Raw genomic sequence first — 24,447 nt, forward strand, 5'->3', positions numbered from 1 at the left:
GGAGGAAACTCTATTACACGATAGCTATGTCTACACTACGGCTTTTGCCGAAGAGGCAATGCAAATGAAGCACTGATTAGCATTTTGTTGCGCTTCATTTGCATAATCTATCCCGAGCAGTTTTTGCTCAAGGGGTTTTTGCACAAAACCATGCAGTGTGGACGTGTCCTTTCTGTGCAAAAGCTGTAGTGTGGACAAAGCCAAGGTGTCCAGATAGGGAAAGAGGGAACTAGCAGAGGATCCCATTGGGAGATGATAAAACCTGCAAACCCAAATAAATATGCAAATCACTTGTGTAGCAACACAATTAAGAAAACAGTACTAGATTCCTATCAAATACACATAGAGATAGCCGCTTATAACCACAGTCTGAGTATGTCCATGCACTGTTATATATTTCTCCTCCTGTGGTTGGGAACAACCTCATCACAGCAGCAGAAAATGTAGACACAGCTGTGTTTTAGCAACACTGTCCCTGACAGAGCAATGCCAACAACCTTAGTCACTGGTGTCACAAAGAGCCGACACCCACGTGTCTCAGTGATGAACTGCACTTTGTGCCTTCTGGTATTCAGTGCAGAAGAAACAGTTGATGTATGGCCAATTTCTGTCTAAAAGGTTCTTGAAAACCAATTCAAAATTCTTCTGAGCTGTAAACCCTGCCACACCTGGTCCTCCATGGCACAGTAACAGAGAATAAAAAAATCCTTCTATTTTATCAGCCAATCTCACATGACCAGTGCAAAGTGCATTCATGTAATTGAAGGATGAATTTCTCGTGTACGTTCCAAATATAGCTTCCTAAGTAAGGGCCCAATCCTGCATAGACTGAATGGTGTCACCCTGGAGGGATCGCTACCAAAATATCTGGTTTACTTGCCTAAGGTGCTCTGAAATGTGTATCCTATGTGATTTAGAATAAATCACATTTTCAAGAGTGACTTAAAAGCTTAAATCCCCTAAATCCCCAAAATTTGATTGTGGGTCTTAAGTCACACAGTTTCTATTGAAAAAAATTACCCTAGGAATTTGTCCTGTTTGATATATAGCTGCCTGCCTCCGCCATCGTTAGTAACATAATAAAATGCAGTATATAATAATCTGGAGTTCAATAAACACTTGTCATCTCAAACAAAAAGGCAAAATCCATTTTAATCCAATCCATTTTTCTTCTAGGATATTCATCATCTCAAAAAAAAAAAAAAAAGCAGGTATGAACCTTGAATATTGAACTGGCAAGCTGAGTCAGGAACAGCATAAAAGAGAAATATATATCATCAGTTCCTGCAGCATATCAGCACTGCATCCATTGGAGATGTTTTCAGTTGAGACTTTGGGTTTATTGGTTTGTGTGTAGTATGTACTTTCGGAGATGTACTGTATAGTTGTCTTTAAATTTATAAAAAGCTACAACAGGCTGAATTAATCTTTGTTGTATTTAAATTGAATACAGTGAACCTATCCAGGGGATGAAGAGTATTCATATTTAAATGTTATCTTTTGGATCAAAGAAATAGGCCTGAAATTACCAGGATGACCTTTAGAGCCCTTTTTAATAACTGGTGTGACTTTAGCTATCTTCCAGTCATCTGGTCTAGAGCAAGGGTGGAATTTCAGGAGGGTGGGGGAGGAGGAGGGCAGCAGCCATGCACTCCGGGACGTGGCTTGCTTTTCATCCCGTTCCCCAGACGTTAAGGGAGTGAGGGAAAGTACTTGCACACCTGGCTGGTGAGCTCCTTTCATGCACAGAATGCAAGTACTTTTCCACTCACTCCCTCAGGGTGTGTCTAAACGACATGGCTCCATCGATGGAGCCATGTAGATTAGGCAGGACGGCAAAAGGACATGAAGCAGCGATTTAAATAATCGCTGCTTCATTTAAATCAAAATGGCCACCGCGCTGTGCCGATCAGCTGATTGTCTGCACAGTGCGGCAGTCTAGACGGGGATCGGCCGACCCCAGAGCCCTTTGCCGGCAGATCCTTTATGCCTCATGAAACGAGGCTTACAGGATCTGCTGATGAAGGGTTCTGGGGTTGGCAGATCCCCGTCGAGACTGCCGCGCTGTGCCGACAATCAGCTGATCGGCACAGCGTGGTGGCCATTTTGATTTAAATGAAGCAGCGATTATTTAAATCACCGCTTCATTTCCCTTTCTCGAGTAAACTAATCTACATGGTTCCGTCAATGGAGCCATGTAGTTTAGACGTACCCTTAGACGTACTCATTCAACCCTTGGGAATGGGATGAAAAGCAAGCTACATCCTGGAGCACACGGCTGCTGCCTCTCCTACTCTCCTGAAATTCCGCCTTTGGTCCAGAGTCTAACCTAAGAGATTGGTTGTATTCCACAGTGAATAGTTCTGCAATTTCATATCTGAGTTCCTTCAGAACTCGAGCGAATATGATCTACTCCCAGTGACTTCTTACAGTGTAAAAGTTCCAAAACTTCTTCCATTGACATCTCAATTTGGGATAGTTCCTATGATTTGTTACCTAGAAAGAATGGCTCAAGTTTGAGGAATCTCCCTCAATCCTCTGTAGTCAAGATGGACACAGAAAACTCATTGTGTGTCCCCACAGCAGTTTTGTCTTCCTTGAGTGCTCCTTTAGTACCTTGACTGTCCACGGTGAACAACCAACTTCAGTCACTAATAGTACTCCAATGCTGCAAACTCTTCTGATTGTATCTTGAGTTTCTTGTTGCTGTTTTTCTTAGGTCCAGAATTTACATTATTTTCTATTAATATTCTGCTGATTGTTGTAGCAGGTTAGGGGGAAAAAAAAAAAAATCAAGGAAGAGGAAAACATCCTGGGTAACACCACATTTTAAATGAACTTTTCAGGCAATCTGTATTCCACTACGTAAGCTGATAGTGCCACTCACAATCTTCTTGCTTTCCAGAGACTCGTCAAATTCCTCCGCAAGAATAAATAATGGCAACAAACAGAGAATTCCTGCTTTTGCAGAGGTTTGTCACACTACATGCATTGTTTTGGCAATTCTATCAATTCCCTGTGAGGGAAAAATAAGAATTCATAAACGGAGCTACACAAATACCTTTGAGATGAAACCAAGTGAAGGAAACTGATCATCAACTTTAAAAAAAAAGTGGATAATGTTGTAATGAAAATGCTATTGCTGCACTTTACAGAATTTTTCAGCTGGGTCTACAGTGTTTCATAGGCACTATATTGCTAAGAATGATGGAGTGTCTCCTTTATCTCGGCTCTGAAGGGGTGAGGTTTCGGAGCAAGAGGATATAAATTTTGTTTCCACTGCCACTGTAGAATTCTTATAAAAATCTTTGTGTCCAGCACAGGTGTAGGCAGCAATTACCTTGTTAAAATTTCTTACTTTTATAAAATGCCTATCATTCTGGAGAATCCGAAAGTCCTTTACAAACTGAAGCTCATCTCTTTCACCAGTGTTTGCTAGCATGAACTCTATCCCAAGTGTGGAGTTCCACTGAAGTCAAGGTCTTACAATGCCAAACACACAGGCTTTGTCTGCACTGCAAGTTTTTGCAGCAGAAAATATGCTAATGAGGGACTCATTAGCATAAGTCGATATCATTAGCATATTTTCTACCATTTCCTTCTGCGCAATAAAAAACGGCAGAAAATATGCGAATGATCTAAACTTATGCTAATAAGCCCCTCATTAGCATATTTTCTGCTGCAAAAACTCGCCATGTAGACAAAGCCACAGTGTATAGGAATCACTTCTACCAACTATGATATTGCAGCTGCCTCTGAGCACTGCACTGGAAAACTACACTACAGTTTAGATGGGAACTGCAAAATACTGTATCCATTTGAAACTAGAGAAGAAGTTTGAAATATTGCTAAGCCCCTATTTGCTAACTCTTGTGGGGGAAAGAATGAGATCTTTATTCAGACAGGGTTTGAACTCTATATTACATCTTAGCCAAGACAATTCATTTAGGGTACATCTACACAGCAGTGTTATTTTGGAATAACTGACATTATTCCAAAATAACAGAGTCCGCTACGTTACAAGCTGTTATTTGTACATAATGCCAAAATAATGTCAAGCTGGAGGACGTCTTACTCTGACTCCTGTAACCCTCATTTTTTGGGGAGCAAGGGAAGTTGGATTCCTGCTGTCTAGACAGCTCCAAAAGCTGAAATAAGCTATTTCAACTTGAGCAACATCAATTGCATAGCTTAAGTTGCATAGCTTATTTTGGCTTTAGCCCTGCTGTGTAAAGTGCCCTTAGTGACGTAGACCATTTAAAATGAAAATTGATTTTATGAGTAATGCCACAGCTTTTTGTATTGCTGTACTCATTACTAGTTTTAAAAAGTAATATGCTTTATCTACTATATATGGGGGTATGTCTACACTACCCTCCTAGTTCGAACTAGGAGGGTAATGTATGCATACCGCACTTGCTAATGAAGCCCGGGATTTGAATTTCCCGGGCTTCATTAGCATAAGCGGGGAGCCGCCATTTTTAAATCCCCGCTGCTTCGAACCCCGTGTAGCGCGGCTACACGGGGCTCGAACTAGGTAGTTCGGACTAGGGTGCCTATTCCGAACTACCGGTACACCTCGTTTCACGAGGAGTACCGGTAGTTCGGAATAGGACCCTAGTCCGAACTACCTAGTTCGAGCCCCGTGTAGCCGCGCTACACGGGGTTCGAAGCAGCGGGGATTTAAAAATGGCGGCTCCCCGCTTATGCTAATGAAGCCCGGGAAATTCAAATCCCGGGCTTCATTAGCAAGTGCGGTATGCATACATTACCCCGCTAGTTCGAACTAGCGGGGTAGTGTAGACATACCCTGGGAGAGTTTGTCTTTTTCTGTATTTGTTCAAGAACTCCTAGTTCTTACCATTTTATGAGAATTTGGTATGCAGTTCCCTCTTCTACTAGCTAAAAGAAAGGTCACTGTTTGGTTGTGCCAGGAACATGGGAAGTGCATGGAATGGGATTGTTTTCCATAATGTGGAAAAGGAGGAGGCTATTTGGAAGGACACTATACTGGAGAGTGACTACTGGGAGCGACCACATCACCAAGAGAGCAGCCAGCTGGGCTTGAGGTTCACCATCTTGCTAGCCACTGGACTAGGTAAATAGCCCCCTGGCCTTTGGCCACAGTACTGGAGTGGAGGGGGGGGGGGGGAGAGAAAAAGCCCCAGTGGACAGAGGAGGGGAAGGGAAGAAAAGGCCCCAGCAGACGGGGGAGGAGAGAAGGAGGAAAGGATCTGGAGGATGGGGAGGGGCCGAGGGAGGAGAAAAAGCCCTGATGGACAGGAGATGGGAGGGGAAGAAAAAACCCCAGTAGATGGGGGAGCCCACAAAAAAGGAGGGGAAGAAAAGACCCCTACAAAGGAGCCACAGCCCAGCCCTCTCCCCCATCACTGCCTAGTGCACCATGTAGCCTGGGCAGACCGTCCTCCTCTTCCATCTCCGGTGTGCATAGCCCCACCCACTCTGAGCCTTACCCCCCAGGAACAAGCCTGTTGGCAGGGTGCACAGCCTTCCCCCAGCCCTGGTGACAAGCCAATGGGTGGGGTGCCCCCCACTGCCCTGGGCACCCCAGGAGACGACAGCAGCCACTCCCACTCCCTGCCCTGAGCCCCTTTCCCTCTCCTCTGAGCTCTTCATCCTCCCAATCACCTGCCCTGATTCCCGCACCTCCACCCCCTGTCATAAGCCTCTCCTCAACCCCCACCCTGATGCCTGCACTACCCACACTGCCGTGAAGGACCCGGTCAATGCCGGGTAAGTCTTCTACTTTATTATAAGTTGATTTCTGGAAATCCATTACTGTCTCAGCCCAACACATGCAATACCTGCCTCTGCAGGCTTCCCAGCATCAGGCTTTACTATTTTAGTTAGGCAGCCTCTGCACATGAAAATGGGAACGCATCCTATTAAGCTTAAAAGGAGGAGGGGGCTAGAACTGCCACTGGGGTAAAGTGATGAGGCTCCACTGAAACTGGCATAAAGCAAGATTGCTAAGGATGTGCCCTTGGATTGTGAAAGGAAAATCAAACCATGAAAGATGGAACAGTCCTAGAACTCAGAGCTCTTCTTCAATTGTTATAGTCTTAGACATTAGTCCAATTTAATGTCATCTTTCTCAGCCCATCCCATTATTAAGAAGTCTGTTTCCTCAGGCTCCACCTGGGCTACGTCTAAACTAGCATGATTTTCCGGAAATGCTTTTAACGGAAAAGTTTTCCATTAAAAACATTTTCAGAAAAGAGTGTCTAGATTGGCACGGACGCTTTTCTGCAAAAGCACGTTTTGTGGAAAAGCGTCCGTGCCAATCTAGACGCGCTTTTGCACAAAAAAGCCCCGGTCGCCATTTTTGCAATCGGGGCTTTTTTGCACAAAACAAATCTGAGCTGTCTACACTGGCGCTTTTGCACAAAAGTTTTGCGCAAAAGGGACTTTTGCCCGTACGGGAGCAGCATAGTATTTCCGCAAAAAGCACTGATTTCTTACAGTAGGAAGTCAGTGCTTTTGCGGAAATTCAAGTGGCGAGTGTAGACAGCTGGCAAGTTTTTCTGGAAAAGCAGCTGATTTTCCAGAAAAACTGGCCAGTCTAGACACAGCCCCTGTTGTTTCTAGTCTTCTATGGAGACTGAGATCTGGGGGAGTGATTTTCTTTTTGTTAGCCCCCTAGATCAATGCTGGGGCTGTAGGCACACCATAGCCCAATCTTTCTATTTTAAGCTTACACCATAATTGGAGTTTCCTGGATCTCTGCATCCATGCCAGACCTAGAAGAATGCATTGTGTGAATCCACAGTACAGGCAGTCCCCGGGTTACATGGATCCGACTTACCCTGTTTGTAAGTAGGGATCCGATGTAAGGCAACCCCGCACTAGCTGCTTCCCCCCAGCAGACCAGGGAGACGCGAAGCTAGCGCCCCCTCCCCCCCAGCAGACCAGGGAGACGCAGAGCGGCTTTTCTCAGCAGACACCTCAGCTTGAGAATAAAGGACTGAGGGAAGTGAGGTGTGAGAGAATAAAACTGAGCTCTGGAAAATGTTTGGCTAGAGTTTCCCCTACAATATGTACCAGTTCCGACTTACATACAAATTCAACTTAAGAACAAACCTACAGTCCCTATCTTGTACGTAACCCGGGGACTGCCTGTACTTCCAATATTAAATGACAACAAAACCAGCCTTAAAAAAAATGGTGGGAGAACTCTGCTGCTATTTATACCAGAGCCTGGCACTCCTCTCAATTTTGCTCTGATTCCCAAGCTTAGAAAAACCAGGTTACTCCGAAGGAAAAAGATAACACCGAGACCACCAATGATCATTTCGCTGTCAAGCCTGGACGTGAAAAAACTGTCAGGCATCTCATTTCTCCTGCCCCAGTTTCCTCAAAGTACACAGGGAAGCTTTCTAGAATGGAAAAGGCTGAAGAATGATCCAAAGCCCATAAAAAAAAAAAAAATCAAAAGAAGGACACCCATTAACTTCATGGCCGTTGGATCGGGCCCATCAGGAAGGATCTCAGGCACATGCTTAAATCATCCAAGGAAAGGGAGACATAAAACCCTATTATGTTTTATTGTATTCATTGTGTGAGAACCGAAACCATGATAAATGTGATCCAGACACATTCTTTGCCCCCGCTCACTTCTCACGGCATAGATAATGTAAAAAGACATATACAAGGAGCTCCACAACCACAGAAAGACGACCTAAACTTGTTTTGAAATACGAGTCACCGGCTCCTTCTCTCAGTATAGTCTGCACCATCTAGACACAGTAGTCATAAATGGTTTTTAGGCCATGTGTATTTAGTTTAATCTCTGCTTCACTCAACAAAACCCTGCTAGAATCCACAAACAGTGAAGTAACACTCAGCGAGAAGGAGAAGTGACAGCTTTTTATGGTTATAGTATGTAGAGATTCCCATTTCTCAGGCTGGCATTATTTACATGTAGATCAGGATCTAATTTCAGATTATTATGGTTGAACAATCCTCTTATTCTGGTCATTTCATTGTAATAATTGCAACATGATCCTAGTTTGATTCAGATCATGTTTTAAGGGAAGCGTTTTTCCATCCTTACTGCAAGGATGGCTCTCTGTTTGGTGTTATAGCACAGTGTTTCTCAACCAGTGGTACGAGTAATTTTAGGGCTACTCGAGAGAAGTCTGGGGGGTACGTCAACAACTGAAATTTGGAGAAAACGGAATTTTTGTTTTAAGTTTTACAGCGTTTTATTGTTTTTGTGCTTTTTACACCCAAAAATTTCATCGCCCGCCTGGCTACGATTAAGTTGCTTAAACAAATGAGTTTAAATGGTAGGAAAAAAAGTGTGTGTCTGAAAACTGTAGGTAGTGAGGATACTTAATTTTTTTGTTTTGTTTTGAAAAAGGGGTACTTTATAAATAAAAAAAAGCTTGAGAAACACCTCAAGCTTTTACAATCCCCCTAAACAACCAATCCAAGAAATTCTACGTGATGCTCCCAACCAACTTTGCTAAACTCTAAACCACACATATGAAGTTCTAGTCAGTGTAGCCCTGAGACTTTGCTATGCCAGATAGACTATGGGCACAGAGTTCCAGGGGAGGTGCCCAAATTAGATGCCTAAAACTCTCTGAAGCAGAGTCATCTCTGCACTGCCATTGATACAGTACAGGGCTCATAATCATTCCAGGGCGAGCTGGGGGGTGGAGCAGAAGCAGGATGTCAGCAAGCCAAGGGCAGGAGCATCCTTGCACTCCAACTGTTCTGCACAAGAGGTCATTGAAACAGGTGTGCAATTCAGGGCACTCCCCACCAGTTTCTGGAACTACCCTAATAGCTGATACATAAGCAACCTGTTTCTCTGCTCTTGCGCTGGCATGAATCTGACTCAGCTTTTGCACTGTATACCATCTGTCTCGTGCCATGTCTTCCCTCCAGGGAAGATCGACACTGCCACAATCAATCTTCCCGAGTTCAATTTAGCGGGTCTAGTAAAGACCCGCTAAATCGAACTCAGAGAGCACTCCTGTCGGCAGTCAATACTCCTGCTCCTACAAGTAGTAAGGGAAGCCAACAGGAGCATTTGTTACCGTGGGGATGGTGGGGAAACTTGAATCAAGGTACGTCGACCCCACATAGGTACTTAACATGGCTGGAGTTGTGTATGTTATTTTTTTGTTTTGCCTTAAGTTAGGCCTGGCCTCAGGCAGCACTTAGTGTCCTGAAGGATTGAGACCAACTTGTGAAACATACGTGAATTGTGTCCGGTGACCGGTTGCTTAATTGTGACGAGGCCTGGAGTGAGATCCCATTTGTACACTCATTTGCTGAGAGGGTCGATTACGAGCCTCACCAGCTCAGAGCACCCCCTGGCAGTATAGTGTGGCATTGCAGCTACTCAGACTCTGCTTCCGCATAACCACATGGAGCCTATACAATGCAAAGATGTGACACTGCCACAATTTGGCCCTCCAGCTAAAAGCCAGGGAATCCAAAACAAACAAAATGCACAGTTTTCGCTTCTATCTTAAATGGGCCCCCGTCCCTAGTTCTTCCCGATGGGTCTGTCTTCTATCCTTCAATTCAAGGGCTCTTCCACTCACCAGTAGGGCTCAGCGTTCACTTTTCCATCTCTCCAGCCCCTATTGGGTTCCTTTGGCTTGCTTCCTGCCCTTTCTTGAACAGTCACAATTAGGCCTTCCTGCCTGGCATCTTTCATAGGCCTCTGTCTTCTGGGGTTCTCTCCAGCCTTCTCCTCTCCCCTCCAACTAGCTCTCCTCTACTGGGCTTCCTTTCCTTTATGTCCCTCAGCCAGCACAGGTATATCAAGCAGGGCAAACTGAACATGGTTTTATGTCCCCACGTCTCCTGGCCTTAAAAAGGCAGCCCACCTTTATAGTGACACATGAATGGGATTAACCTAAAGCCAGACATGGTGAGCCAAGCCAATGTGCAAAAGTTGAGTGACACTAGGCACAGGTCCATCCATTCTGGATCGTGTTCATGTAACTCAAAATATTTTACCAAAGCAAACAGTCTGAGAAATCCAGTTTGAAATGAAAACCTAGAAAGGGCACAGTGAAAATCAAATGCAGTCATTATTAAACTTGACTAAAGTTAGAGTTTGGGTTTACAGAGGTTCATGCATACATCGATTGTGTATTAGTGCACAGGGTTTCCCTCCACCTGTTTCAGATTTACCTATTCAAATGAGGCAGATGCTCTTATGGTTAAGGCACTGATCTGGAACTCAGGAGTTATGGCCATAATTCCCACCTCTGCTGCAAGCTTCTTAGGCACTTCACTTAATCTCTCTGGGTGCGTCTACACAGCAGGGATTAATTTGAAATAAGGTACACAAATAGAACTAAGTCAACTGCATAGTTTATTTTGAAATAGCTTATTTCTAAATTGGGAGCGTCTACACAGCACTTATTTCGACACAGAGCACGCTCTTCCTCCAACTTTCCCCACACAATGAGGGTTACAGGAGTCAGAGTAACAAGTCCTCCAGCTTGAAAATATTTTGACATTATTTTTAAATAACTGCCTGCTCTGTAGACGTGAACTAAGTTATTTTGAAATAACTATAGTTATTTCGAAATAATGTTGCTGTGTAGATGTACCCTCTGTGCCTTAAGGTTCCATCTGTAAAATGGGGACAATAGTTCTCTCTCTCTCTCAGACTGTTTTCCTGTGTTGTCTCTTTAGATTGTGACCCTTTCAGGGAGCCCCAATCAGGATGCAGGTGGTCTGGCATGCCAGGTAGGACCAGGAGTTAGATCTAGTGGTCAAAACTGGAGTCAGGAATCTGGATTCAAGCCAAGGATCACGGCCAAAAAACAGCCACGATCCAAACTAGGGCGGGATAGTAGTGTTTGTTGTCACATCAGACCAGGGACTGCTGAGTTCCACAGATAGCTTCCTAGATCATCATGCTTAAATATTGATGGGTCCATATGCACTCAGTGGTCACACAGGAAGGTCACCAATCAGCTCAACACTTAGTTTCCCAGGATAGTGCACGGACCACAGTCCTCCCATAGCGGTGATGAAGTTTCAGTAACGTGGAGACCTGCAGTCCTCTGTTCTACTCCTAGTCCTTACATAGGAGGGAGACCTCACTATACATATGCATAATGTGGCACAGAACACTAGAACTGCAAGAGACCTTGAGAGGTCAAGTCTAGTCCCCTGCCCTCACAGCAGGACCAAGCACCATCTAGTCCCACCTTCTGTGATTTCCACTCCATGAATCTGACAAAGGGGATTGTTATCCACAAAAGCATATGCCCGCCCAAAGAAATCTGTTAGTCTTTAAGGTGCCCTAGGACTGTTCTTTCTATTCGCAGACACAAACTAAGGCTGTCTCTAGACTACAAGGAAAAGTCAGAAAAAGATATGCAAATTGCATATCCTTTTCCGCTTTTCTTCTGAAACAGGCTTTCGAGACATTTGTTGGAAAAATGTTGGGAAAAAAAGCTTCTTTCAGAACATCCCTTGTTCCTTGTAGAATGAAGTTTACAGGGATGCTGAAAAAATGTGTCTGCTTTTCCGAATTTTTTTTCAGAAAAGCAGACGCATTCCTTGGAGACAACAGAGCTTTTCTGGGATACCACTGATATCCCGGAAAAACTCTGCAATCTAGATGTACCCTAACAGGCTATTCCTCTGAGACTTTATAGATTGCAATACATGGGAATACCAGTAGATGGTATGGAGACAGATGGCTTTTGGAAGCAAATCATTTTGAACGTTGACTTTAATTGATTATAATACACTGAGCAGAAAAAACCCAGCAACTGCTTGGATTTTTTAGTGGACATTTTTATAAAGTAAATACTTTAATAATTAAAATATATATTTTAATTATTAATCTAAACTCTAGAGTTCCAATCAACATTAAAGGTTAACTGCCAGTAAAAACATGATGATGTCTTCAGTTTTGTTTTGTTTTTCCTTTCAAGAAGTGCTAGAGTGCTACATAAATCATAAAGGCTAGTTTTTATTTACCTTCCTGTTGCAAAAATGGCACAAAAAAAATTGTTTTGCCTTCCTGGCACAAAAATAGCTTAAGAATAAAGCACCTTAAAACTGTAAAAGATCATGCAGTTAGACTGACAGTGAAACTTCAACCCTGCATCCTTATAAAATCTTGCAAGTCAGGTTCTTATGAACTGATAAAGAGCATTTTAACTAAGGGGTGTCATCTGATCTCGCTTTCCTATACCGGATGGTTTCTGTACCCTATCAATTAAACTTCATATTAAAATCTATTATAAACAGTCTCATTAAGCAGCTTTGGGGGAATCTTTGTGGATCTGATTGGTAACATAGGCATTACCATACTGCCCTCTGGAGTACAGTGGTAGCTTGTACATATGGGAGATATTTACAGGACTCCTTCTGCTCTCTCTCTTTGCTTATCTTGTACTTGCCACCTCAACCCTGTTTTACGGTGCTGGGTCCTTAGCGTTTCACTTTGAAAACACAGAGGCTATGTCTACACTGGCGCAATCTTGCACCAGAGCTATGCAAATGAGGCTAACCGTGGAATATCGCCGAGCCTCATTTGCATATATAATGAGCCACTATTTTTGCAGAAGAGGCTCTTGCGCAAGAAGGAGCTGTTTACACAGCCCCTTCTTGTGCAAGAAAAACCCTCTTGTGCAATGCCGTTATTCCTGAAAATAATCAGCGTAGCGGCATTGCATAAGAGGGTTTTTCTTGCACAAGAAGGGGCAGCGTAAACAGCTCCTTCTTGCACAAGAGCCTCTTCCGCAAAAATGGCGGTTCATTATATATGCAAATGAGGCTCAGTGATATTCCACGCTTAGCCTCATTTGCATAGCTCTGGCGCAAGATCACACCAGTGTAGACCTAGCCAGAGAGTGAAGTGTATTATTGAGGACATTCTCATCTTGAAACATTGGGCTGGATTCACCAAAAGGGAAATAGGTAGATCCCGACCTACTCACTTCATTGTGTGTAAGTCTATGTCTACATTGCCTCTCGGTTGAGATTTTGGGCGTGTGAAAAGCCGTGTACACCAAAGTGCGACATTGTAACTCGTGGGCTGTGTCTAGACTAGCAAGTTTTTCTGCAAAAGCAGCAGCTTTTGTGGAAAAACTTGCCAGATGTCTACACTGGCCGCTTGAATTTGCGCAAGAGCACTGACGATCTAATGTAAGATTGTCAGTATTCTTGCGCAAATACTATGCTGCTCCTGCTCGGGAAAAAGCCCTCTTGCCCAAATTCTTTCGTACAAGAGGGCCAGTGTAGACAACGGAGAACCGTTTTGCACAAAAAAGCCCCAATGGCGAAAATGGCGATCGGGGCTTTCTTGCGCAAAACCGCATCTAGATTGGCACGGACGCTTTTCCGCAAAAAGTTTTTCCATTGAAAGCATTTGCGGACAATCATGCCAGTCTAGATGTAGCCCTACTCTGTGGCTGCCGTGGGCACAGACAAAAGGGTTCCTAGTTCTTGTTAATGCAGGCCTGTTTAAAGATGATGTTAATACAAACTAGGAACAGGTGGTCTGCATGGGGCTGTCCAGTGTAGCACTTTGGTAGATTTAACAGACCATAATGTCTCAACATTTCATGAGTTATAAGAGCAAGAAAATAGACTGCCCCAGCTATAGGATTTTCTGCTAAGTTTTATTCAGTACTAGCAGACGTAGGCATTGTTTGGGTCCTTAACTCTTGGGGGGGGTGCAGAACTCAGGGCATGACGGGGTGCAGGAGTCAAGGCAGGGGGTTGGGAGGTGAGGGGGGGCTCAGGGAAGGGGTGAGAATGTGGGGATGAAGAAGTCCAGGCAACGGTTTGGAAGGTACCGGGGGAAAGAGGGTGTAAAAAGCAGGATGTGGGGATACAGGAGTCAGGGCAGAGGCTGTGGGAGGTGCAGGAGTCAAGGTTCAGAGATGAGGAGGGGGTGGCTCAGGGCAGAAGCTTGGGAGGTATGTTGGGGCTCAAAGCAGGGTTGTCCGGCTCAGGGCAAGAGATCGGGTGCAGGAGTAGGGCAGGGAGGGGCTTCTATGGCTGCCTATGGGGATGAGGGTAGTGCTGTTCTGGCAGTGGCTTCTCCCAGAGTGGGGGGCCGGGGCTGTGGGGCAAGGCCTCTGGGCACGGACGCCAGCCTCCGGCTCCCCTCCAGCTTGTCTGGGGTGGGACAGGGCTCCAGGGTTCCCACTCCCAGCATCTTCTTGTGGGGTGGACCCCACACTGTCCAGACCCAGGAGTAGTTCCAGAGGGGACCGCGGCAGTGGGGCCAGTGCTCGTGAGGACTCCTTCCCCCCCCCCCCCCCCATCTAGCACTGTTGGGAAGGGAAGGCCACTTACCCAGTCTATTGGCTAGCAGTGTGGAAAGTCCAGTCCCCAGTTGGACACCCTTGCTGGTGCAGCTGCTCCCCTGTGGTCACTCAGTAGTATAGCTGTCCCCTGGCTTGCTGCCCCCAGTGATCACTCGGTAGTATAGCTATCCCTCCTACTTCCTCTCCACCTTATGGAAAACAATCCCTTTCCAGGCACATCCCATTGTCCTGGCACATCCAAACCTGACCTTGCTTTAAGTTAGGATAATAGGAAGCTGCCTATGAATTATGGTGGTCCTAGCTCTTATAATATCAGAAGCATTCTGGAACAAATGGACTCACAGGTGGATGGACTCACAGACAAACATAAGAACGGCCATACTGGGTCAGACCAAAGGTCCATCCAGCCCAGTATCCTGTCTGCCAATGGTGGCCAATGCCAGGTGCCCCAGAGCGAGTGAACCGAACAGGTAACGATCAAGGGATCTCTCCCCTGCCATCCATCTCCACCCTCTGACAAACAGAGGCTAGGGACACCATCCCTTACCCATCCTGGCTAATAGCCATTAATGGACTTAACTAGATAAATTCATGGAGGTTTTCTTTTAAATGCCGTTATAGTCCTAGCCTTCACAACCTCCTTAGGCAGGGAGTTCCACAGGTTGACTGTGTGAAGAAGAACTTCCTTTTATTTGTTTTAAACCTGCTGCCCATTAATTTCATTTGGTGGCCCCTAATTCTTATATTATGGGGGACACTCTCTCCCCCCTCCCCCTCTTTCTCTCTCTATACATACGCAGAGAGAAAGAGAGAGAGAAACACACAGTTAAAGCTAAAGCACAGTTTCTGCCTGGATCCTTTAGATGGCACAACAGCGGTTGCATGATCCAGAAATAAAAGTAGGGGGAATTCAAGTATTGTGCATAACTTAAGGGGGAAGAAAAATGCCCTTATTTCCCTTCACCTGGCACAAGGATAAAGCTTTGTGCACAGTGTCACTTTCCACCCAGCTAAAAGGGCAGGCAACACAATGTAGCTCAAATGTGTTTCATTTCTTTTGCTAGAGGTATGGAGTCAAGCTTCCTGGATAAAATACATTTGGTGGCCTTGACCTACTTTGTACTGGAAGCTGGCTGCCAAACCCTGCCCTCAGTAACACCCGTGCAGCGCCCTTGAAGTCTTTCATGGTGCCAAGGGTAACGGAGGGAAGAATTTGGCTCTTTGTGTGCGCCCACATCAGGCCAACTGGCAGCATTCACAGGGGAATAATAGGAGTGTTGAGGGTAAGAACGGAGGAGCCTTGGCAGAGCCGTCTGGGGAACGGCACAGTGCCTCTCTACAGTACACTGGCCTCATGAAGTCAATGCTATTAGTTTTTCCTAGTTGCTGGAACTTGCCACATGCAAAAAAAGCCTTTCATTGATGGCCCTCGGCAAGATCTCCCCACTGTTTGAAGCTTGTTCAGTGCCCTGTACACTGCACATATCTGCATTGTGTGATTCTTCTCCCTCTGACCTAGACTGTAAGCTTCTTGGGACAGGGACTGGGTCTTGTAAATTTGTGGCGCTTACAGTCCTCAGCAAACAACAGGTGCCGAAGTTCAGAGCTGCAGAATAACATGCAGATTAGAGATGTTAAATATCGATTCATTGAACAGTCAATTAGCCTCATAAATTCTTATTGGTTACTCGACTATTCTATAGTCCCCATAGGTAGGACCAGCAGTCAGTGCACTCTGGTACCGCTCCTGAGGAGCACCTTGCCACTCTGTGCTGCTGCCTCTGTATCAGAGGTAGCAACATGGGGTGCCAGACAGGAGCTGGTCCATGAGGGGAGCCAGTTTGAAAACCAGCTCCCATTGTGGACCAACTGCCCGTCACCCTGTATTGCTGCCTCTGATACAGAGGCAGCAGCATGGGGTGGCAGCAACCCCTGTCCGGGCAAGAGGGGTGTGTGAGCTCCCAGACCCAGCACAAGCCAGAACTGAGTCGGGCTGCCTGCCCCCCAGCTCCTAATACACTTTAAATGCAGAGCCACAGCAGGGGTAGGTCCCAGACCCGTTACAAGCCAGGACTGAGACTGGCTGCTGGCCAGCCTGCTAAAAAAAATGTACTGGCTGAGGGGAGGGAGGGAAAGGCAGGCACGTCGTCTCTCTCATTAACCTATAAACTTTTGCTTATCAGTTAATTGACTACACTGTTGCATCCCTAATACAGACACCAAGCTCGTCTCATGCAGCACAGCTGCTAGCTCTGCTTTTGATGCTGCTGTGTTACTCAGCGAGTCAGGGCCAGCTCCTGCTCCCCTTGAAGACAACGGCAAAACTCCTGTGAGCTTCCTCTGGAGCAAGAGGCAGCCCTCTGTGTGCACATCCGTATTCAAATCGCTCCTGCGTGACAGCTTGGGCTTGGGTCAGTGGTTATAAAAGCGGAAGTGTTGGTTGGAAGTCTCCAGTTGCTAGATACACCGTAATACATCCCCGCATTGCCGGCAACAGGCCAAAACCCCATACCATCACCCCTCCGCCCCATGCTTGAGCAGGGCCCACTAGCTCCATTGATGCAGTGCTCCACTACAGGAGCAAAAGGAAATCTCCCTTATGGCTTAAGGAGCAGCCACTTGATTACAAGACTACTGTGCCAGGGGCATCCCTACAGATAGGCAAGACACACAGCCGGGTAGGGCACCACCAAGATTGGGGCACCGTATGCCCCAAATCTCATGGTGCCACGTGCAGCCATGTGCTGTCTATGGGCTCCAGCCGCCTCCATCCCTGTCCTCATCTCCATCCCCTGGCTGCTCATCCTTCCCTGCCTCAGCACCAGTCCAGCAACCCTCTTAGCCCCAGCCCCCAGCTGCTCCCTCTCTGGGTCAGCCCCAGCTCAGCAGCCCCCATTCTCAGTGCCCCCCCAGCTTAGTTGCTGCCTAGCAGCCCCCATTCCCACCCCCTGGCCACTCCCCCTCCCCCCCTCAGGTCAGCCCCAGCCTGGCAGCCCCCAGCCAGATCCCTGGCTGCCCTTTACGCATCTGCAGTCTGGTGGCTGCCTCTCTCTGACTCAGCCCCAGCCTGGCAGCTCCCATCCCCTCACCATCCTTTTGCTCTATCCCCAGTCCCCCGGCTGCCTCTCCCCCTCTAGCCTGAGCAGCCCTCTAACTGAGCAGAGGGCAACTGTGCAGCAGGAGGCTAGAGAGAAGTGGCATTTCCCCCTTGAAAGCACGGCTTCTCTCTGGCCGGCTGTGCAAGCGCCCACTGCTACTCTGGAGTCCTCTGGCCCGCACCTCTCTTCCCAGCCAGACTCCTGCACTGACAACTCTCCTGGATCCAACACCATTGCAGCAAACAGTGTCCAGTCCAGGAAAGATGGCAACTCCCTGTCCCCACAACTTCAGCACACCCCTCACTCCTGGTGCAGCGCTGGGTTGCATAGGGCACCAGTGCCGGGTTGCGTAGGGCACCAGTGCCGGTAGGGACAGCCCTGTCACTCAAACATGATTGAGCTACCCTACCACTGAGGGGAAAAATATGTTCAAGGATCAGGGATGGCATCACCACAGCAGGGCCAGTTACACTCCTGAGCAGGACCCTTAGCTCCCCTCTGTGACATGGCAGCAATTACAGTGCCCAGGGAAAGACCCAAGAACAGAAGCAAGAGGGGAAATCTACCCACGCCAAACTCATAGTCACACACACACTACCAGCCCAGGGCCAGACTGCCATAGCTTGAGTAACGCCATACTGTACAAGCAGCCCCCCAGGGGTTTTCAAACACTGGGTTGCCGCTTGTAAGGATGAGCTGCTTTGTTTACCTGCACCTCCGCAGGGAAAGGTGATCGGAGCTCCTATTGGCAGCAGATCGCTGATCCCAACCAATGGGAGCTGCAGAAAGCAGCATGAACTAGAACACCACTTCTGACAGCTCCCATTGTGCAGGAATTGCCATGCGCAGCCAATGGGAGCTGCAGTCGCCTGTACCTGCAGAGATGCAGGTAAACAGTGTCTGGAAGCTTCTAAGTGGCTTGCCCTTAGAAGCGGTGACCCAGAGTTTGAAAACCCCAGCCCTAATGTTTACATGCCTGAACCTGAAGGAATGTTAGAGGGGGCTCGTATTGGAGTGAACTCCCTCTTGCCAGTACCCCAAGCCAACTCCTCTTGCCTATACACTCTTTCTACCTGTTTGTGGTGGGTCTTTGCTGACTCAGTCCCCTGGCTAAGTCACATGCAGTCTGTATGTGAAATCAAAACAAAGCAAACCCCATCAGATGACACAGTGAGTCATTCCTATTGTTAGTGAAGAGTGATCTGTCTACACTGTTTAAAATAGCTCCAGGTTGAACATTTTTCATTTAATTTTTCCCCTGCATTTAAAAGGTAGGAAATAGCCTATTACACACCAACTGGGGCCTCTCTCAGTTCCTTTTGTATTAACTCTCTTTCAAGTTGTCCCTGCCCTGATATAGAGTGGTGCCCCAGGGCTCACTCCCTGGAAACAAGGTCTTCTCCCTCTCAGGGCCTTTCTGGCCACAGCTCTGCAGCAGGGTCTCTACAGTCAGTCCCTTTCTGGGGTACCTCAAAGTCCAGGCCACTTTCCCAGTGTCTGGTAGAATGGTCCCAGCCCAGGGACCCTATAAATAGCTGCTATCCACCATATCCCTTTAAGCAAACTGTTTTGTTGCTGCAGTTCTCTGGGAAACTTCCCCATGCTTCTAGCATGTTTTTAAGCCTTACCTCAGGGCCTCATCCTAGTGGAGTCCCAGCAGCCAGCCCAGAGCTCTAGCCACTCTCACCCAACTCTAGCAAGAAACTGATTTTAGTCTAGTCCTGCAGCTGTTCTTATATTAGCCTGCTGGAGCCTGATTGGTTGTTTGCCACACAGCTGCTCTAGGAAGATTGGAGGACCTCTCTACTGCCCTTTGCTGGGGCAGAGTATAGCAGGGCCACAAGGCCTCCATTAGGGGGCCTCAGGGCCTACCTAGTCCATCCCATCACAGGGCTGAAACAATGAGACACTGGAGCTGCTTTCATAATTTGCCCTTTACAGTGAGAACAGTTTTCAATAACTAAAAGAAACTGGACATATTTGGATCAGTTCTCTAAGCTAGAACTGTTCTGTGACATATCTGCACCAACTTGCTTCCAGTCTAGAAGCCATCTCATCTCCACCAGCAAAAATCAGGCTGCCCTTAACAACAACTAGAGAGGGAAATTTGGCCTGAGAATTATTAGGGTGGGGTACTAAAAGTCAGCTGTAGGGGAGTTCCCTTGGTGGTCTGAGTTCATCAAACATGATGAACTTTCCCTTTCTCTAAGAGAAAGAACTTGCAGGGTTGGGTATAGACTCTGCAATTCAAACTAAATGGCTCAGGCTGTGAGCAAACTCATGCAGGGTTCCTGTTGTTCCCATAGTGACATACCCTTGTCTTTTACAGGATGCATTTGTTTCAGTGGTATTAATTATATCTTCATAGTCAGACCAAGCTGTTTTATCTGCCAGCCAGTCACACTGTGTTGTCATAGCCACAGAAGTAGGAACCAAAGGTCAGAGCCAAAGGCCACTTGGCTTTAATATTAAGCTGGTGGATGAACTGAAGAAAAAATTACTGCAGAAAGGTTTAGTTTCTAATCCTGTCTTTTTGCAAGAGCCCTTTGAACAAATATCAAAGTAAGATGAGCAGATAAACAAATAACTGAGAAATCCATTGAACATGATGATGTTATTGTAGGCTAGGGCCATGCGAAAGGTCCAAATAAGAGATCCCTCTGTGAAGGAGGGCAATCTATTATCCCCATTTTACAGGTGAGGAACTGAGTCTCTGAGACTAAATGACTTGTCCCAAGTCACATAAGAAGCTTGAAGTGGAGAAGGGTCTTGAACCCAGGTCTCCAGGGTCCCAGGGTAGGACTCTAATTGTTGGATAACTACAGAACATTTTAGCCAAACAGTTTTGTGCTCTGTTAAACTACATCATGAGTTCTTTAATAGTAGTTGGTTTTCTAGCTAACGTCCAGGATCCTCTTCCGATCCTTTTCTCTGAAGAGGTTTTTTTGGGGAAAAAAGCAGTCTAGACATGGGTTTCTGCGCAACCCCCCCTTTTTTGAGAGAACCCTTGTTCCTCAAAAAAATGAGGTTTACGAGGTTCTTTCAAAAAAAGTGATTTTTGCGCGAAAAACCCCATCTAGACTGCTTTTTTTTTTAAACCTCTTCCGAAAAAAGGATCGGAAGAGGATATGCGAATGAAGTACAAGAATATGCTAATCGGCGCTTCATTTTGCATTTCCTTTTTCCTCGTTTCCACTTCCTCTCTCGGAAGAGGAAAGCAGTCTAGACATGGCCTAGGTGACTGGGCAACAAAATGGCACATGAAATTCAATGTGCAGAAATGCAAAGTAATCCACATTGGAAAACATAAACCCAATTATACAGACAAGATGATGGAGACTAAATCAGCTGTTACAACTCAAGAGAGTTCTTGGAGTCATTGTAGAGAGTTCTCCAAAAACATCCACTTGCTATGCAATGGCAGTCAAAAAAGCACACAGAATGTTGGGAATCATTAAGAAAGGACAGAGAATAAGACAGAAAATACCTTGTTGCCTCTATCTAAATCCAGGGTACATCCCCATCTTGAACAGTGTGTGCAGATGTAGTTGCGTCATTGTAATATATATATAATATATATATATATATATATATATATATATATATATATATATATATATTGACATTGGAAAACATTCAGAAAAGAAGTATGGAATGGCTGCCATATGAGAAGAAATTAACAAGCCTGGGACTTTTCAACTTGGAAAAGAAATGATTAAGGGGGGGAATATGATAGAAATCTATAAAATCATGACTAGTGTGGAGAAAATAAATAAAGAGTTATTTACTCCTTTCCATAACACAAAAACCAGGTGCCACCAAATGCAATTAATAGGTAGCAGGTTTCAAACAAACAAAAGGAAAGATTTCTTCACACAATGCACAGTTAACCTGTGGAACTCCTTGCCAGAGGATGTTGTGAAGGCCAAGACTATAACAGGGTTCTAAAAAGATTTAGATAAATTCATGGAACATAGGTCCATCAATGAGTATTAGCCAGGATGGGCAGGGATGGTGTCCCTAGCCTCTGTTTTTCAGGGCTGGGAATGGGAAACAGGGAGGTGGATCACTTATGTCTTTATGTTCACCCTGTAGCATTAAGTGCTTCCTTTCTTGTGAAGGTGACATCCATTGAATAACTAAGAGTTCCTTTTAAAAGGGCACTCCTCTGTCTGTGGAACAGGGCGAATTTCAAGCTCCAAGCCAACAGCTGTAGCAGGCACAGCTCACAATGTTTAAAAATCCCAGAAATTAATAAAACTCTCCTGTCAGCCATGTCCATTTAATATGCTGGAGAGAAGAGCAAAACTGATACTAAAGACAACGAGACAGGGTGAGCAAAGAGCATCCTGCTGCTATGTGCAGAGGGAACCCACTGAATGAGCAGTGAGGAGAGACAAAAGCTCTGACATATAGTACAAATAATAAAATCACTTTGATGCCTGGAGCAAGCATCGTGGGTGATGCATCTGCAGTAATAAAAGCCGTGGCACTCATGTCAGGGGGAGAGGTTAAGCTGTAACGGTAACTAGAAGAGTCTTGTGATTTGTTTCACATACAAGAGTCAGAAAGATCATTTCAGTGGGATGAGAGATGTCACCATGTAAATCAACAGTGAAAGCGGGCTGAGGTTAATGAAATTACATATGGTAGAGGGGAAGGGCAAAGACACTTCCCTGAGTTGCATAATGCAACAATATCTGATTCTACTGCTGTTGATGTTGTTCTAAGATGGACTGAACAAAAATAAAATCTCCAGTAATGGCTGGAAAAAATTAGAAAAAAAAAGAGGCTGATTTCAATGAGAAGCCACTATGCCAAATTGCTCAGTTATTATTTGGCCTTTGGCACCAGCTGATTTCCTTTCAGGATCTTACCCAGTAACAAAAGGTGCGTCTACACTGCACCGTTATTTCGAGATAAATAGCATTATTCCAAAATAACAATGTTTCAAAATAAAATACACAGTCATTCCATTATTTCAAAATAATTTCAAACTAACAGGCAGCTTATTCCAAAATCTGTAAACTTCATTCTATGAGGAATAACGCCTATTCTGAAATAGGTATTTTGAAATAAGGCATGTGTTGATACTCCACTGCTGCTATTTCAAAATAGCTCGTCACCAGGGCCAGTCTAAATTATTCCTCCCCAGTGCCTCCTGGGGCTCTAAATCGAGATTGTACATCTATATTAGGGAAGCCTGCCTCGGACTAATTTTGAGGGTTCCCTGCAGTGTAGATGTGCTATTTCAAAATAAGCGTGCAGTGTAGATGTACCCTTAAATACAAATGGGATGGAAGTGGGGGGAACTAGTGGTGTGTTAAAGGGGACCAGCTTTTTATTCAAGAAAGCTGGGATCCAGTTTCAAACCAGTTGAAAGCTAGAGGTACATGTAGTTGCAAGCACGTCCATTGTTTGAACTCGGATACCAAATTTAGTTTAGGGATCACATTTTCTTGCCTATCTTGAAGAATACTAAACACATTCTCAGCCCCCTAACGAACATACTGATATTTCCACTGTCTGGGGAATGGATGAAGCAGGTAGAAACAATTTAGCATGAATGTCCTATGAGTGAAAAATTCTGGATTTTATCAAGACCTGCCTGCATCCCTCATATCAGAAAGCTGTCAAAATGGATATTCCCTTTTTTTTGAAAAGGTGTTTGGATAGAAGGTTGGATGAAACTGCTGTGTCTAGAATAATGTAGGATCTACGAGTCAGTTCCCAAGCCACCACAGTGTGCTGCACCTCCACTGAAGCAATGATTCACACCAGTTGAAGTCTGTTTCCCCAACTTCTTTCCCCCCATACACACTCCCTAATGGTACAAAGATTTAAATACTGCACATCAGACAAATTGTAAGAGTACGTGAGGAGATGTGAAATCTCTCTTGTGGGTTGTTTTGTTCTGTGCTTTCTGTAACTAAGAAACCCATAATCACTGTCACCATTTCTTTAATGCTCTGCTCCGACAGAAAACGCCAGGCGCTGCAGAATTCAGAAAAAGCCTTCCCTGCAAGAAGTGATTGCCCCGCCCCACAGATTTATCACCAAGTAATCTTTGACATTTGGTGTGATAGTGTACTTCTTATTCTTTATGAAAATATGCTTATAAATCTGAATGTGCCTAACTCAAATATGCTTTATTCAAAATATTGCATGTAATTTATCATTGGAAAGCTTGCAAACCCCTGAATGTGTATCTTCCACTTGTATGCATGTACCATTTCTGTATCTGAAATTAAGAATATGGACTGTAGATTTATTATCAATGGGTTCATGTTAGCAAAAGCCTATCTCCAAGCCATCAGGAAAAACAACGAAGAGGCCAGACACAGAACTTATAGCCCATTAACAAGAGACAATTGAGTAGGGGGAGAGCTGTCTCCTTGCAGACATGCCATGAAGTCATGTGTCCATGTCATCTGATGCTGAAATCCATCTTGGATGTTGTACTTTTCCACAGGGTTGTGGAGAATTGGACAAAGGTTTCCAACTGAAATTCTTTAAAAGGAAAGGGAAGTAAACAATGATGCTCTTCAGCTGGCTTCACAAGCTGCTCCCTACCACAAGAGGATACATGAAAACACCTAAAAACGAAAGAACCACAATGACTGGGGTGGAGAAAAGCAGCTGAACCCCGGTGAGAGAGAACAGCTCTGGCCTGAGAAGGACTTTACCTGAAATAAGAACTAAAGTGAGAAATTATGATTTGTCACAATTTCTCTTAATGCATTAGGCTTAGCTGGCGTGTTCTGTTTTATTTTGCTTAGTAACTTACTTTGATCTGTCTGTTATCACTTATAATCATTTAAGCCCTACTTTTTATAGTTAATACAATCCCTTTTGTTCATTAATAAATCCAGTGTAAATACTTGTTACTGGAGGGGGAGAGGGACAGCATCTGTGCATCTTTCTTTCATTGATAGAGGGGGTGAACAAGTTATGAGCTCACTCTGTATAAACTTGAGACATAGTGAAGCAGATTGGGTACATCTAGACTACAGGCTTTTGTCAACAGAAGTTTTGTCAACAGATTCTGTCGACAA

At 45.2% G+C, this 24,447-nt stretch overlaps 1 protein-coding gene across 1 annotated transcript in view; it reads right to left on the reverse strand.

Annotated features, from left to right (window-relative positions):
* ANKFN1 (ankyrin repeat and fibronectin type III domain containing 1) overlaps positions 1-19,068 on the reverse strand; it is a 364,510-nt gene extending 345,442 nt beyond the window's left edge. The window contains exon 1 of the mRNA XM_075903834.2: positions 19,021-19,068. The gene's annotated coding sequence lies outside the window, so the exon portion shown is untranslated. The remainder of the gene's footprint in view (positions 1-19,020) is intronic.
* Positions 19,069-24,447: the final 5,379 nt, after the last annotated feature.

The sequence above is a fragment of the Pelodiscus sinensis genome, chromosome 20 (genome assembly GCF_052426305.1).
Source record: "Pelodiscus sinensis isolate ZL-2025 chromosome 20, ASM5242630v1, whole genome shotgun sequence".
NCBI classification, from domain to species: domain Eukaryota; kingdom Metazoa; phylum Chordata; order Testudines; family Trionychidae; genus Pelodiscus; species Pelodiscus sinensis.